The sequence below is a fragment of the Hemicordylus capensis genome, chromosome 5, assembly GCF_027244095.1.
Source record: "Hemicordylus capensis ecotype Gifberg chromosome 5, rHemCap1.1.pri, whole genome shotgun sequence".
NCBI classification, from domain to species: Eukaryota; Metazoa; Chordata; class Lepidosauria; order Squamata; family Cordylidae; genus Hemicordylus; species Hemicordylus capensis.
The window spans coordinates 90364992-90379478 of record NC_069661.1 but is presented as its reverse complement, the minus strand read 5'-3'; the positions used below and the strand labels follow the sequence as shown (position 1 = coordinate 90379478).

General features: G+C 44.8%; 1 long non-coding RNA gene across 1 annotated transcript; it reads right to left on the bottom strand.

The window, feature by feature from the left end:
- Positions 1 to 3849: 3849 nt before the first annotated feature.
- On the bottom strand, positions 3850 to 13842 carry LOC128325884 (uncharacterized). Its single transcript, XR_008307706.1, has 3 exons — positions 13774 to 13842; positions 9652 to 9739; positions 3850 to 4354 (listed from the first exon to the last, which is right to left on the bottom strand). It is a non-coding gene; the product is annotated as an uncharacterized LOC128325884 (long non-coding RNA).
- Between the last annotated feature and the right edge of the window lie 645 nt (positions 13843 to 14487).

Sequence of the window (14487 nt, the reverse complement as noted above, 5' to 3'; positions counted from 1 at the left end):
AGTCGGGGGCAAGGAGAAAAAGAGGTGGGGTGGGGGGAGCAGAGAGGGTGTGTGTGGTTGGGGCTAGTGTGTGGCAGGGGGCCTGGGGTAAGTGGAGAGAGTCAGGGGCAAGGAGAAAAAGAGGTGGGGTGGGGGGAGCAGAGAGGGTGTGTGTGGTTGGGGGCTAGTGTGTGGCAGGGGGCCTGGGGTGAGTGGAGAGAGTCAGGGGCAAGGAGAAAAAGAGGTGGGGTGGGGGGAGCAGAGAGGCTGTGTGTGGTTGGGGGCTAGTGTGTGCCAGGGGGCCTGGGGTAAGTGGAGAGAGTCGGGGGCAAGGAGAAAAAGAGGTGGGGTGGGGGGAGCAGAGAGGGTGTGTGTGGTTGGGGCTAGTGTGTGGCAGGGGGCCTGGGGTAAGTGGAGAGAGTCAGGGGCAAGGAGGAAAAGAGGTGGGGTGGGGGGAGCAGAGAGGGTGTGTGTGGTTGGGGGCTAGTGTGTGGCAGGGGGCCTGGGGTGAGTGGAGAGAGTCAGGGGCAAGGAGAAAAAGAGGTGGGGTGGGGGGAGCAGAGAGGGTGTGTGTGGTTGGGGGCTAGTGTGTGGCAGAGGGGTGTTGGGGGGAAGGGGAGGGGGCAACAACAAACAGCAAAGGAGAAACTGGAACAACTCGGACAGCAGCAGCGATTAGGCTGGATGGGGTGGTTGGGGGAGGAGCTGGGCCTGGGCTAGGGTAGGGTCTGGGAGGAGGGAGGGTGGGGGGGGCAGGCAGGGGGGGGAGGAGGAGGAGGAGGGTAGCAAAATATATAAAGCAATATATATCAAGAGAACACAAGCCAGAAGTTTAAAAAAAAAATTAAAAGAAAGACTATAACCAGCAGAAAAAACTTGGGGGTGGGGGTGTGGGGAGGGGGAACCAAACACAGACTCTGAGGGGGGCCACTAAGTGAACAGAGACAATGAAACCACAATTGCTGCAAATTAATAATAGCAAATGAATAAGTGGAACCAAGCAAAGAAAACTGGACTCGGTTTGGCAGCAGCAAACTTGGGAGAAGGCTGGATGGGGTGGGGTTGGGGTGGGGTGTGGTTGGACTTGGAGGGGCAAGTTTGGAGCAGGGAACCAAAACTGATTATATGGGACAACAAGAAACAACAACAGAATCCTCTGGGGGTGGGGGGGAGGGATTCAGGGAACCAACTCGCAGGGCAGCAGCAGTCAGCAGAAACAAACAAAATGGTACAATTTAAGCAAAACCAGCAAGCAATATATAACTGAAACCAATGGAATGCAATGTGAAAATCAAAAAGTTGGACAACAACAAGGCAGGACAAAGAGCAATAATTAATGGAAGAAGATTTAAAGCAATGAGGATGCAGTGGGTGGGAGTGGGGGAGGGGGAGGGTAGGCCCAAAGGATGAGAAGGGAAAGGGGGGGAGGGGGGGGGAGAAAAGCAGACAGACAAGGAACAGGGAAAATTGGGGGAAATTAAGAAGAAAGTAAAGTGAAGTAACACACAGTATACAGGCAAGAGAAGAGACAGACAGAGAGAGGAGACACACAGAGAGTCACAAAGGGCTGGTGGACAAAGGATTAGACAGAGCACACACAGAGAGACACAGGACACAGTCAGGACTCACAGAGACACCAGAGCAGCCAGCAAAGGGCAAGCAGGTCTCAGAGATGATCCCACAACTGCAGCCAAGAGAAGTTTCCAGAGAAGAGGCTTGGGTTTATATAGGTTTGAAATTCCCTCCTTTGGGAGCCCCCACCTTTGCACTCCCCCCACGGCCAACAGGGTGCCAGCTCTCAACAGTGCAACAGCCAAGCAGCCTACCAGACCAAAGGACTCATTCTGGCCAATCAAGGATCAATAGCGCAGCCAATACAATGCCTGGAAATAGCATCACAAAATGGATGCAAGGAGGAGCAAAAGTTTCGGGAAGGAGACACAAAATGGAGGACACACTTGGAACTTTAAAGAGACACTCCAGAGACTCAATTTCGTTCCCGAACCGGTTCGGGAAACCCGAGCCGGTTCGGTACCGAACCGGCTCGAATTCGGTCCGGCTCGGTCCCCGGGAGGGCCCGATTCGGTCCGGGATCGAGCCGCCGGATCCGGACCGGTTCGGACGAACCGGTCCGGATCCGAACCGAACCGCACATCCCTAGCAGCTGCCCAGTGATGCTGACTCCTGATGCAGCCCTATCCTCCCCATTCCCATCCAGTATGGAGGCCTTGGGCAAGTGTACTTGTCCAATTGAGGCAGAGAGGCCAGGACCAAGCCTCCCTGCCCAATGCCTGACATAGCATGATGAGCTTTCACCCCCATGGGTTTCCAGCTACTCTGTCCTCCACCCATTTCTGCAAAGCACAGAGCATACTGTGCATCAATTTATCCCACACTACCCATTTTTCTCCCTGTGGCATGCAGGAACTTCCTCTTTCTCTGTTTGCTGCTTGCTGCCTTTTGAAGGCAGGGCAGGATGATCAGAAGGGAGAAGATGTAGGGAAGTGGTACTCCATCATTGTGAGATAGTGAAGGTGTGGGGCTGCCAGAAGCAGTGAGATGGCTGGTGGAGATGGGGTGCAGGATACCCCCCACCATCACCTCCACCAATCCACTGCCTGAGGCAGCCATATCACCACATCTCATTAGTGGACGAGCTCTGGGGCAGGGAAGTAAGTGCTCACAATTATTCATCAGCCTTCTACTACAGATTTATTGCTTTCCAGTTTCAGAAAACAGCAACCAAATAATCCATGGGTACCTTTCTAATGAGGAAAGACTACATTTTTTAGGGCTTTTTAGTTCAGAATAAAGATGATGGGGATTGGTCCCAAAGCCTATAGCATGGTTTTCTTCATGCTATAGGGTTTTGGAGAACATGAAAGGAATTGAGAGAATGGAAAGAGAAATGAGTTCTACTCATAATAGTAGAACTCGGGGTCACTCACAAAACACCCCTAATTGGTTTTGCATTAAGGACAGACAATAGGAAGCACTTTAAGCAAGAAAGCCAAATTAATAATGGCTCAATGAAACCTTCCTATTCCAAGGCAGTATACTGATACTGGAGATACACAAAGGAAGGCCGACACTTTATCTGGCTCATCACTTTTGGAAGCAGAATGCTCAGCTAGATGGAGCTTGGTCTGATCCGGTGCAGCTCTCCTTATGTTCTTCAATTTCACCCTATATTTCTCTTCCAAAGCGAACAATAAATTTCTCAGCAGTCATATGTTGTTCACTTTTCCCCTGAGTCATATTCACACAGTCAGAGACTCTCCCTCCTCCTTTGTCTTTAATACTGTATTGTTTTACTATTGCATTGGGACCAAGCTGTGGGATGAATCATGACTGGATCTACAGGAAAGAAGCTCTTTCCTTGGTTTTTGGCCTGGAGCCATTCAGTCCTGCTTAAAAGCTAATCAATGTGTGATTGTCTGGAGATGGTGTCAGCTCATATCTTCTTTAATATTAATACAATTACAGCCTGTTATTGTTCATCTGTTCATGTCACTTTGTCTTCTACTGTAAGTCATTGATCAATACCTATTTGAAATTGCAAAGACACCAGAAGGAAGTAGACACAATGAGACACCTTTCCATTTCATTAGGATAGATTTAGGCTGACCAATTGAGTTTTGGAGTGGGCGGAATACTATTAAAAGAAATAATGCTTTCTGCCTAAGTTGGAACAAAAGAGAAAATATCAATCTGGGGGGAAATTAGAGTGAAGTACATAAGAAAATAAGAACATAAGAACAGCCCTGCTGGATCAGGCCCAAGGCCCATCTAGTCCAGCATCCTGTTTCGCACAGTGGCCCACCAGATACCGCTGGAAGCCACAGACAGTAATGTAATGTTCTTGTGATATTATACTTTTTAGGCTTATGATTAACATATTTGTGACACACATGGGCTGTTTTTCTTCTCTCACAAAGGAAACACATGAGGCTGAAAAAGGACCCTTTATGCTAGCCATGCCCACCAAGGGCAGGCCCACCCATTGAATGTTAGTATGAAGAGTTGAATGTGCAAATGATTCCTCCAAATATTTGAGAATTCTGGTTGCCCCTGAATGCCAGTGAGTATGAATGGCATGCTCTACACCACTGAGGAAGCTTAGCTGGTAGACACAGTCTTGTTGCCCATTTATATGTTCCTTGAGCATATTAGTGTGATCGGAGGGAATGAATGAATTGATCTAGAGTGTTTCATAGTTGTAAGAGAAAGAGCCATATTGCAGTCTTCTGTTTGATGGTGTTTTTCTCTCTCTCTTTGGACAAAGCACCTTTTGAATGTGTCTCTCCATTTTCCAATTCTTTATGATGCTTCTCTTCTGCTTTCCTCATCAACTTCAGGCTCCTCTTTCCTGTATCTGTGGAAAGAATTACACTTGACTTAGAGTTGCTACCAAATGTGACATCCTCATGCCAAGTTCTTCTCCTTTCCCCCATAATATGTAGAATCCTTGATCATGAAGCCATCGTGTCATATATGTCCCTGACCTACACTTGGTATCATTCACTGTCGTGATGATGCTAGGACACAGGATAAGTGATTCTTCACCATGTGTACCATATGAGAATGATGCTGGCCTATATGATGAGGAAAAGTACTCAATGTACATTGAGCCATTATTGACATTAAAGGGAAATGTTAGGCATTGCCTTACTTGTCCTTTTAATTTTAATGGAACTAATTTGAGTAATTTCCTCCTCATATCAGCCAATCATCATCATCATCATCATCATCATCATCATCATCATCATCATCCCCCAGTGAGGCACTACCTTGGCGTGGTTGTGGGGCTTGCGTGCTCTGAGGAAGGTGAGAGCTATGCCAGAGGTCCAACCATACTGGACAGGTCTCACCAGAGGAGCCAGACAAAGAGTGCCTCTCCCATCAACAATATGGTGAGACGTAACTTTAATAAATCTATACCGGATCGGTCGTCGCCCAGGTCAACAAGGACCGCGCCAGATGCTGGAGTCCCTGGACACCTGGTGGCAAGTGGGCTACAGGACTCATGATCTTCAGTTGAGCAACCAGGGCTGGAGACTGCAAGGTTACTGGAAGAAATGTCGCTTAACAAAAATAATAATACAAAAAATGCCAACAAGGAAATAATGATCTGCTATTACAAGTCTAGTCCAACTAGAAGAGGTTATTTAAAAAGAATGTACCAAATTTGGAAAGAGAAGCATCCAGATACAGAAATAACAGAACAAAGGCTGGCAGAGAAGATTCATAATAAGAAATAAAGTATTCACAGGAGTTGAGCTGGAAGAACTGCAAAGAGTAACACAGGCTCAAGATATGGAAGAAGAATTACCACCAACTGAAGAAGTTACTCAGGAGCAGGTGGAGGAGGTGTTGGAAATCGAGGAGGCCACTGTTGCTGAACTCTTTCAAAATCAAAACCAGGCAACCTCCCCTTTGCCTTCACCTCAAAAACCTTAATGCCATTTAACAGAAAAGCAACAAGAACTAAAGCAAAAAATAACTGAGCACATGAACCAAACAACTACCAGGGTTCAACTTCCAGCTCTAAAAACAGTTGCCAAAAAACAACTCGCTCAGGCATTAAAAGATGTCAATGCTGCACTTGCAGAAATAAAAAAATAATTTGCAAGAAACAAACCAACTAATGTACAGTGCAGCAACAATAACAGCACAAGATCTCCAGGCTTAGATCAGATGAAATATGAAAGATATGAAAGATAAATTGAAAGATATGAAAGACAAGAAGATGAAGAATGAAAACACCAAACAGTATCTTATCCAAAAAATACCACCTAGATTCAAGGAAAATTAGAGAAGCCCTGGAAATAATAAAGCAGCAAATAACAGCAGTGTCAAAGAAAATTAGCAGATACAAAGCCAGAATTACACAACACAGGCAGAATCTCCAATTCCAGTGGAATCAGAGACGTTTCTACCAAAGCATAGAAGGAGAAACTGCAAGAAACCTAGAAACACCAAATAAAGAAGAAACAGTGCAATTCTGGGGGAAATTATGGGACAATCCAATAGCTTATAATAAAAAAGCAGGCTGGGTGAAAGAGGTCGAAAAATGTAACCAACAAATGCAAGATCTAATTACTTCCAAGTAATTATAGACTGATAACCTGCCTTCCAACCATGTTCAAATTATTAACTGGAATAATAGCAGATGAAGTAATGCAACACTTATTAACTAATAAGCAGCTTCCAGTTGAACAGAAAGGAAATTGTCCGAACACCAGAGGTACAAAAGACCAGCTGCTGATTGACAAAATGATTTTAGAGAATTGCAAGAGGAGAAAAACAAATCTAAGTGTTGCATGGATTGACTACAAGAAAGCCTTCAACTCATTGCCTTACACATGGATACTAAAATGTTTAGAAACAACTGGTGTCAGCAAAAACATTCAGATATTTATAAAAAAAAAGCAATGAGTATGTGGAGTACACAGTTAACAATCAATGGTGATACACCTGGACAGGTTAGCATTAGAAGAGGTATTTTCCAAGGGGACTTACTATCCCCTCTGTTTGCAATCGCCATGACCACACTTTCACAAATACTAAACAAAACAGGCCTCGGATACCAAACATCTAAAACGTCAAGTCAAATAAACCATCTGCTGTACATGGATGATCTGAAATTGTATGGAAAGTACCAGTCAGAAATTGAATCACTGCTAAACACTGTCCATATATTCAGTAGCAATATAGCAATGGAGTTTGGACTAGACAAGTGTGCTGCATTAATAATGAACAGAGGAAAAATAAGAAAAACAGAAGGAATAGAACTGCCCAATGGAAGCAAGATCAAGAATCTGGAAGAGAAAGAACATTACAAATACTTCGGCATTCTCCAGGATGATAACATTGCACACACTGAAGTTAAAAGAAAAATGGGAAGTGAATACATCAGGAGAGTTAGAAAAATCCTAAAGTCCAAATTCAATGGCGGGAACACCATACAAGCCATAAACACCTGGGCTATACCTGTTATCAGATACACTGCAGGACTGGACCCAGGCAGAGCTAGAGACGCTAGATCGTAAGACCAGGAAAATAATGATCATCAATCATGCTCTGCACTCCCGCAGTGATGTAGATAGGCTATACCTCCCTCGCAGCTCAGGTGGAAGAAGAATGCTGCAAGTCCATCAAACAGTAGAGGAGGAGAAAAGAGGCCTTGAAGAATATATCAAGGACAGTGAAGAAGATGCACTTAAAATGGTCAAGAACGAGAAACTATTCAACACCAATGAAACCAAGCAGGCCTACAAGAAAGAACAAGTCAAGAACCAAGCAGAAAAATGGAGAAATAAGCCCCTGCATGGTCAATATTTGCACAATATAAGTGGAAAATCAGACATCAGCAAGACCTGGCAATGGCTTAAGAATGGCAACCTGAAGAAAGAAACTGAGGGCTTAATACTGGCTGCATAAGAACAGGCACTAAGAACAAATGCAATAAGAGCCAAAGTCGAAATATCCACATCAAACAGCAAATGTCGCCTTTGTAAAGAAGCAGATGAAACAGTGGACCACCTAATCAGCTGTTGTAAAAAGATCACACAGACTGACTACAAACAAAGGCATGACAAAGTAGCAGGGATGATACACTGGAACATCTGCAAAAAACACAAGCTACCTGTAGCCAAAGATTGGTGGGACCATAACATTGAAAAAGTTGTAGAAAATGGAGATGTAAAAATATTATGGGACTTTCGACTACAAACAGACAAACATTTGCCACACAATACACCAGATATAACTGTAGTCGAGAAGAAATAAAAACAAGTTAAAATAATCGACATAGCAATACCAGGGGATAGCAGAATAGAAGAAAAAGAAATAGAAAAAATCACCAAATACAAAGATCTACAAATTGAAATTGAAAGGCTGTGGCAGAAAAAGACCAAAATAATCCCAGTGGTAATTGGCGCCCTGGGTGCAGTTCCAAAAGACCTTGAAGAGCACCTCAACAGCATAGGGGCCACAGAAATCACCATCAGCTAATTACAAAAAGCAACTTTATTGGGAACAGCCTATATTCTGAGACGATATCTATAATAACAGCAACAACATTGACAATAAAATTCATCCATCCCAGGTCCTTGGGAAGGACTCGATGTCTGGATAAAACAAACCAGTCAATAACACCTGTCTGACTGTGTAGCAATAATAATAATAAGTAATAGTAGTAGTAGTATTAATGATGATGATGAAGGGAATAGTACCGGGATAATATTTTTGGTGCCAGCTTCATGTCCAAAGCAACAGGTAGTTCCACTGTTCCGTATGGCTCCCCTTTTATCTGTTTTTTTGCTCTCTGCAGTACATTCAGCCTCATTGGTTTTCATCCCTGTCCCTCACTTCTTCCATTCCTACCTTTATGCTTTATTCTATATCATTCATCAGACTCTCCCATTCTCCACTTTCCAATCACCTACAAATCATGGGCTGCTATTAGAGAATAGCATATATTGAATATGGAGAAGTAGAGTGGGGAATATGATGACATCAAGATGTGGGATAAATGATCCTACATGAGCTGGTTCAGATGATAGTTTTCCAAACCAGGTGATTAAAGGAAGTGTGTGCCATCATGATGTTTTCTGCAGATGTCCCAGTTCTCTCCCAGCACTTTCCTTTATTGTGTGGGGGGACCGTTTTTCCAGATGGCAGCTTTCTCTGCATTCCAAATACTGGTACAAACTATTATTAGGAAAATGTGTAGAGTGGTTGTTTGGGTGAACAGCTCCCTTACATGATAAAGGGATGCATGGGAGGGCATTAGGATGTTGAAGACATCACAATGGGTGCTCATTTGGTGTCTCCCCTTTTAGTAGCATAGGCCAGAGAAGTATCATTCAAACTGTTAAGGTCAGAGGAGGAAAATTCAGCATGAGGATGCAATTTAGGTAGCAACTCCATGTCACACATAATGGGTGGTTTTGCCCTAAAGGTATTCTGTGGAGCTTGTTTTGACTTCCCAAAGCTCATGTACAAAAGCACAGAACTGTGGACTTCAGTGATTTACAATACTGGGAGCAAATAATTAGATTCTCAATAGGAAAAATACTTTACTTAGAGGCTGCTGATAGGAAGAGTAAGATTTATGACTGAGGGCTTTAGACTTAGATTTCCTTTGGAAATGCAAAACTCCTCTCTCTCTCTCTCTCTCTCTCTCTCTCTCTCTCTCTCTCTCTCCATATATCCAGAATAATGTCATTATACCAAAATAATAATCTGAGTATGAATTTCAATATCTAGGGAGGCTCAAGAATGGTCTTGATGTATTGCTCTAATTTAGTGTGGTTATGAGAGAAGCTCTCCCAGCCATTACAGACTACATTGAGCTAAAGTCAAAGTATCAAATGTGTTGTTTTGCTTAGATTAGTGGTGACAATTCTGTGTGTACTCAAGCAAGTTATACGTCTGGACAAATTATATTCATCTTAGCAAGATCTTGGTAATTCTCACCTCCAAATCTAGAATAGTGTTGGTTAAAAGAAGCATTGCAAATCCTATTCTCAATCTTATTTGGTATCTTGTAAATCTTCTGCCCAGAGACAGAAGTTTGGAGCAGTCTACAAATCAGATAGGTAGGTAGGTAGGTAGGTAGGTCGATAGATAGATAGATAGGCAAGCTTAAGCATTCTAGTCACCCACCATAGTCCTCTCTAAATCTGCTTAGATTCAGATACTGTCCACCATTTGCCAGCTGGAAGTTCCTGTCTGGAGATTAAGCAATAGATATCTGTAAGATAGAAGAAAGAAAGATGGATGATGAAGGGACCCAAAATCCTCATTAAGCAGCTCTCAAACTGCAGTGTAACAAATGGCTTGGGTTGTTTAGTGCCCAGTTTTTCAGTTCATGATGGGATAGGACAGAAGGATTCTAGTAGAAGATATTGTTGTGGGATAGAATTGAAGCTTTCCTGTTTGTCCTCAATTAGCAACTCAATATAATATTTGTAGAAAAATGCAAGAAGTATTACAAAATCTGTGAGATTGGGCATTTAATACAATTACTGAAATAAAAGTAGCTTGTTCTATACTAATGAGGTATTTTGGTCAGTCACAATGAGAGTGCAGTACTGTCTGTTTATTGGTTATAATATTAGATTATGAGTACTGAATGTCTGTGTTCAATAGAAATTAAACCATAACTCTTCCTCAAGATCAACCAAAAAAAGAAATAATGTTCACACATAAATTATGTTCATACATAAATATGTATTTATTACATTTGCTGAAAAATCAGGGTACATTTCCAATATGAACCAATGGAAGTCTAATTCTTGACTATGGCCACATTCACATGTTCCACACCCTCCACACCCCCTGCTCTGCTGTCCGTGTTTGGATGAAAGGGAAAGTGAGACTGCAGAGAGGAAAGGGAACTGGCTGTGTGGGCTTCCTTCTTGCTTGAAATACAGTCCTCACAGCTAATCATGGAGTTGCCTCCCTCAACTCAAGTCTGGCCAAATGCAGCCTCCAAGGCTGCATTCAGATGAAATGGAGAATCTGTGGACCCTCAGTTTGGAGCAGCGAAATGCATTACAAACTGGGGGTTCTAATTAGAGTCTCCTAAATGCAACCTCAGATCATACTATGAACCTCTTCTCACAATCCATGAGCAGGGTTCCAGAGTGGGTTGAATCTACCTTCACCGCAGACGATCATGGCAGAGTTGTTGGATGAGCTCCCAGATGATTACCCATGAGCCCAGGCAGTGGGGAGGTTTGGGGGATGGGACATGTCATCCTGGCCCCCAGAAAAACTATGATGTACTAGGGATGTGCAAACTGGTTCAAATTCAAACTGGTTCAAATTCAAACAAGTTCAGTTCGATCGTTCAAATTCAAACTGAACCAGCCATCAGGTTCGAGCTGCAGGTTTGAATTTGAACCAAACTGGGGGGGGGGGGTTTCGATTCAAACTAGTTTGAACCAGTTTGAACCTACAAAAGCGGGTGGGGTGGTAGCTGACCCCCATAGGTACCTACCACCCAACCCCAAAGCAATTGGACACTTGTACGATTTCTAATGAATTTTTGAAATTTTTCTCATATAGAGTATAATGGGACTCAAATCAGCCCATTATCCCTTATTGTGGTGCACCTAAGGGCACAAAGGTGGGGTGGGTGATAGATACCCAGGGGTGCCTACCACCCACAAAACCCCAAGGTTTTCTTCCCTATTGAGAAAAACCTTCAAGACGCATAAACTTCAAAAATCACTTAAAAAGCCCTTTTTCCAATTCCTTTCAAATAATTCTGGTAGCATCCTTGCCCCCCTTGGGAATTACCACCCACCACACTCCACTCTAAGCCACCCGTTTCCCACCGAAGTGAAGCTATATATTTGATGGAATCCTCATTATTCCCTATGAGGAACTGAATTCACCAATAATTGGAGGAGTGTCCGATTGCCTTGGGATTTTGTGGGTGGTTCGAGTCCCATTATACCCTATGAGCTGGTTCGAGTCCCATTATACCCTATGAGAAAAATAATTAAATATATTTCAAATATTCATGAAAAATCATAAGAGTGTCCGATTGCTTTGGGAGTGGTAGGTACCCATGGGTGCCAGCTACCATCCCACCCACTTTTGGAGGTTCGAAGCAGTTTGAACTGATTCAAACCGGTTCAAAACAGTTTGAATTCAAACTGAACCGGGAGGGTTCAAGGTAAACCAAAACTGAACCTCCCCCTCCCGGTTGGAACCCAGTTTGAATTCAAACTGAACCCGGCAAACCGGTTTTGTGCACATCGCTATGATGCACTGTGCAAATGCATGGTGCATAATGGGGATCGCCCCTCCCCTCCCCGAGCTCCCCACAGTCTGGCAGCCGCGGCTGCCACACAATCCCAAAAATGAGATTCAGAGAGCACTCGCTCCCTTAACCTTCTTATGAAGGGTGGCTATTTAGGTGGGTTTGCCATTGTGTTGACACTGGGATTGGCCTGATCCCGTTGGTTCACACATACAAACTGGGCTGGGCTCCCCAGAGGCGTAACTAGGGGAAATGGCACCTAGGGCAAGCACTGAAATTGCACCCCCCCCCCCCCGCCGTTCCCCTGCTCCAAACATCTGACACCCATCTTTTCAGAAACCTTGTCTTTTACCATAATATTAGCTCCAAAAAAAAGAAAGAAAGAAAGAAAGAAAGAAAGAAAGAAAGAAAGAAAAGAAAAGAAAAGAAAAGAAAAGAAAAAGCAGCTTACAAGGAGGAGCTATAAAAAAGATATATCTTTGGTTCATGGCTTATAAGGTTCCTTCCAGGCAAATGTGATCTTGAGTAATTTATTGCTAGTCCTGCACTACTACAACCTTCAACCTATTTGCCTTTCCCCAATGTATCAGAAAGCCTTTATTATTCTTCCTGACACCTGTTGTGCAATGAATGCTTACCACATTATCTTGGCTGCAAATTGACTGTTTTAAATAATTCAGGATATTCACAGTGTTAAGGCAGCACCATCTTGTGAAGTTGTTGTAAGTTTAAACAGCAAGATGAGAAAATCTGCATTTGTCTACCTGATCATGTTTATTAAGAATTCTTTGCAACATTGACACATAGGAACATAGGAAACTGCCATATACTGAGTCTGACCATTGGTCTATCTAGCTCAGTATTGTCTTCACAGACTGGCAGCGGCTTCTCCAAGGTTGCAGGCAGGAATCTCTCTCAGCCCTATCTTGGAGATGCCAGGGAGGGAACTTGGAACCTAGATGCTCTTCCCAGAGTGGCTTCATCCCCTGAGGGGAATATCTTGCAGTGCTCACACATCAAGTCTCCCATTCAGATGCAACCAGGGCAGACCCTGCTTAGCTATAGGGACAAGTCATGCTTGCTACCACAAGACCAGCTCTCCTCTTCTCAAAGCGGACACAATTGGGTTGCACACTGTAAGTGCAATTTCTGTCACCTTCACCAAAGCTTATTTGACCTCTGCTTTGAAAAAGGCATTTCAGAGAGATATAGCACAGATCTTTGCAGCAACTTTTAGAACATATTTCATACTCCCCCCCCCCACACACACACTTAACTCTACACATCCTATCATCTTGAATAAATAGACCAGTTTTGTTATCTGGGAAAGAGTTGCCACCTACTTGGAAGTGACATCATATGGTACATGTTTCATTGGATGGAATACAATGAACTAAATCTTATAGGTACATCCTATTACAAGGCTTTTGAAATAGTATCACCACTGAGGTACACCAGTAATACTCATCCTGCAACCCATGTGAACTGGCAGAAGTCACAACTGGTGCTGATGCCAACCCAAGAAATGTCGCCACAGACAAAAACTTTGACAAAGCAGCCACCCCCTCCTCCTCTACGCCCCTCCCGCATCACAAATAGAAAAGATGGGGAGTAAAATGAAGTTCTTATCTCTGCATGCATTAGAGGGGGGAGGGAATGCATGATGGCTGGCTGCAAATCGAAGTTAATGCGCCTGAAGGGGGGCGGGCGGGCGGGCAGCATTTGTAAGAGTAAAGGTGGTGCCCAGCAGTGGCGGGCGGGAAATCGCCTCCGTCGCACTGGGCACTCTGTCCTGTATGAGCTGCTCCAAAGCAGCTCACATCTCTGCTCACTAACTCAGCACCTGCAGTGACCATTACACTGGCCCTCAATATCGTACAGCACTAGTCCCAGGGAGGTCCCCTGTGCTCCATCTCTCTTGGCTTTCAAGCCCAATACAAAAGCAGGCTTATTTCAGAGGACTTAAAGGGGGTAACAAAGTTTACTCCCCATCTGCCCCCCTTTGCACTCACCAAATTCCCAGGTGGGAAAACCCCAAATCTCATTTCCGGGAAGAGGAGCGAAATTGTCCAGTGTGCAGCCTCTGTCCTTCCCGGATCCCTCTAGGAGGCACTCTCGCTTTCATTTTAACCCTTTGCCTGCCTCATTCGTCTCTCTGGATGACAACTGCGCTGCGCCCCCGTCCTGCCCAGAAGCGAGAGAACTGCAGGCTTAGCTGGAGAGAGAGACCCAACAGGCGGGTCTTGGATGCTGCTCCCCCGCACTCAGACTGCCCTTTCTCTCCCAGCACCGGGGATGATGGGGGTGGAGTTGAGCCGCCCCTCCGCCTCCAGCTGCTGCAGCTGCGTCGCCACCATGTGCAGAAGGCGAGCTGGGTCGCGGCGGCTGAGCGGCTGCATGGGGCACCCTCGGAGCGGTGGGCAGGGCGAGAGGGAAGGCAGAGGGAGGCAGGTGAAGGCGAACAACCCCCGATCCAGCCGCGCAGAGGTGCCCTCCCTTTCCCCCCGCTTCCTGCTGCTCATGGCCGCCGCCTGCCGGGTTTCTCTAGAGGCGGCTGGTGCGGACGGTTGGCTGCTCGGTCACTCGGTCGGTCTGTGTGGCGGCGGCGGCAAGAAAAAAACAAATCCCAGCGGCAAAAAATAAATAAATTGGGGGAAAATTTTCGGGGATCGGCGGGGGCACTTTTTGGAGCCCCCTATCATTGCGCCCCTGGGGCTCCCTTACCC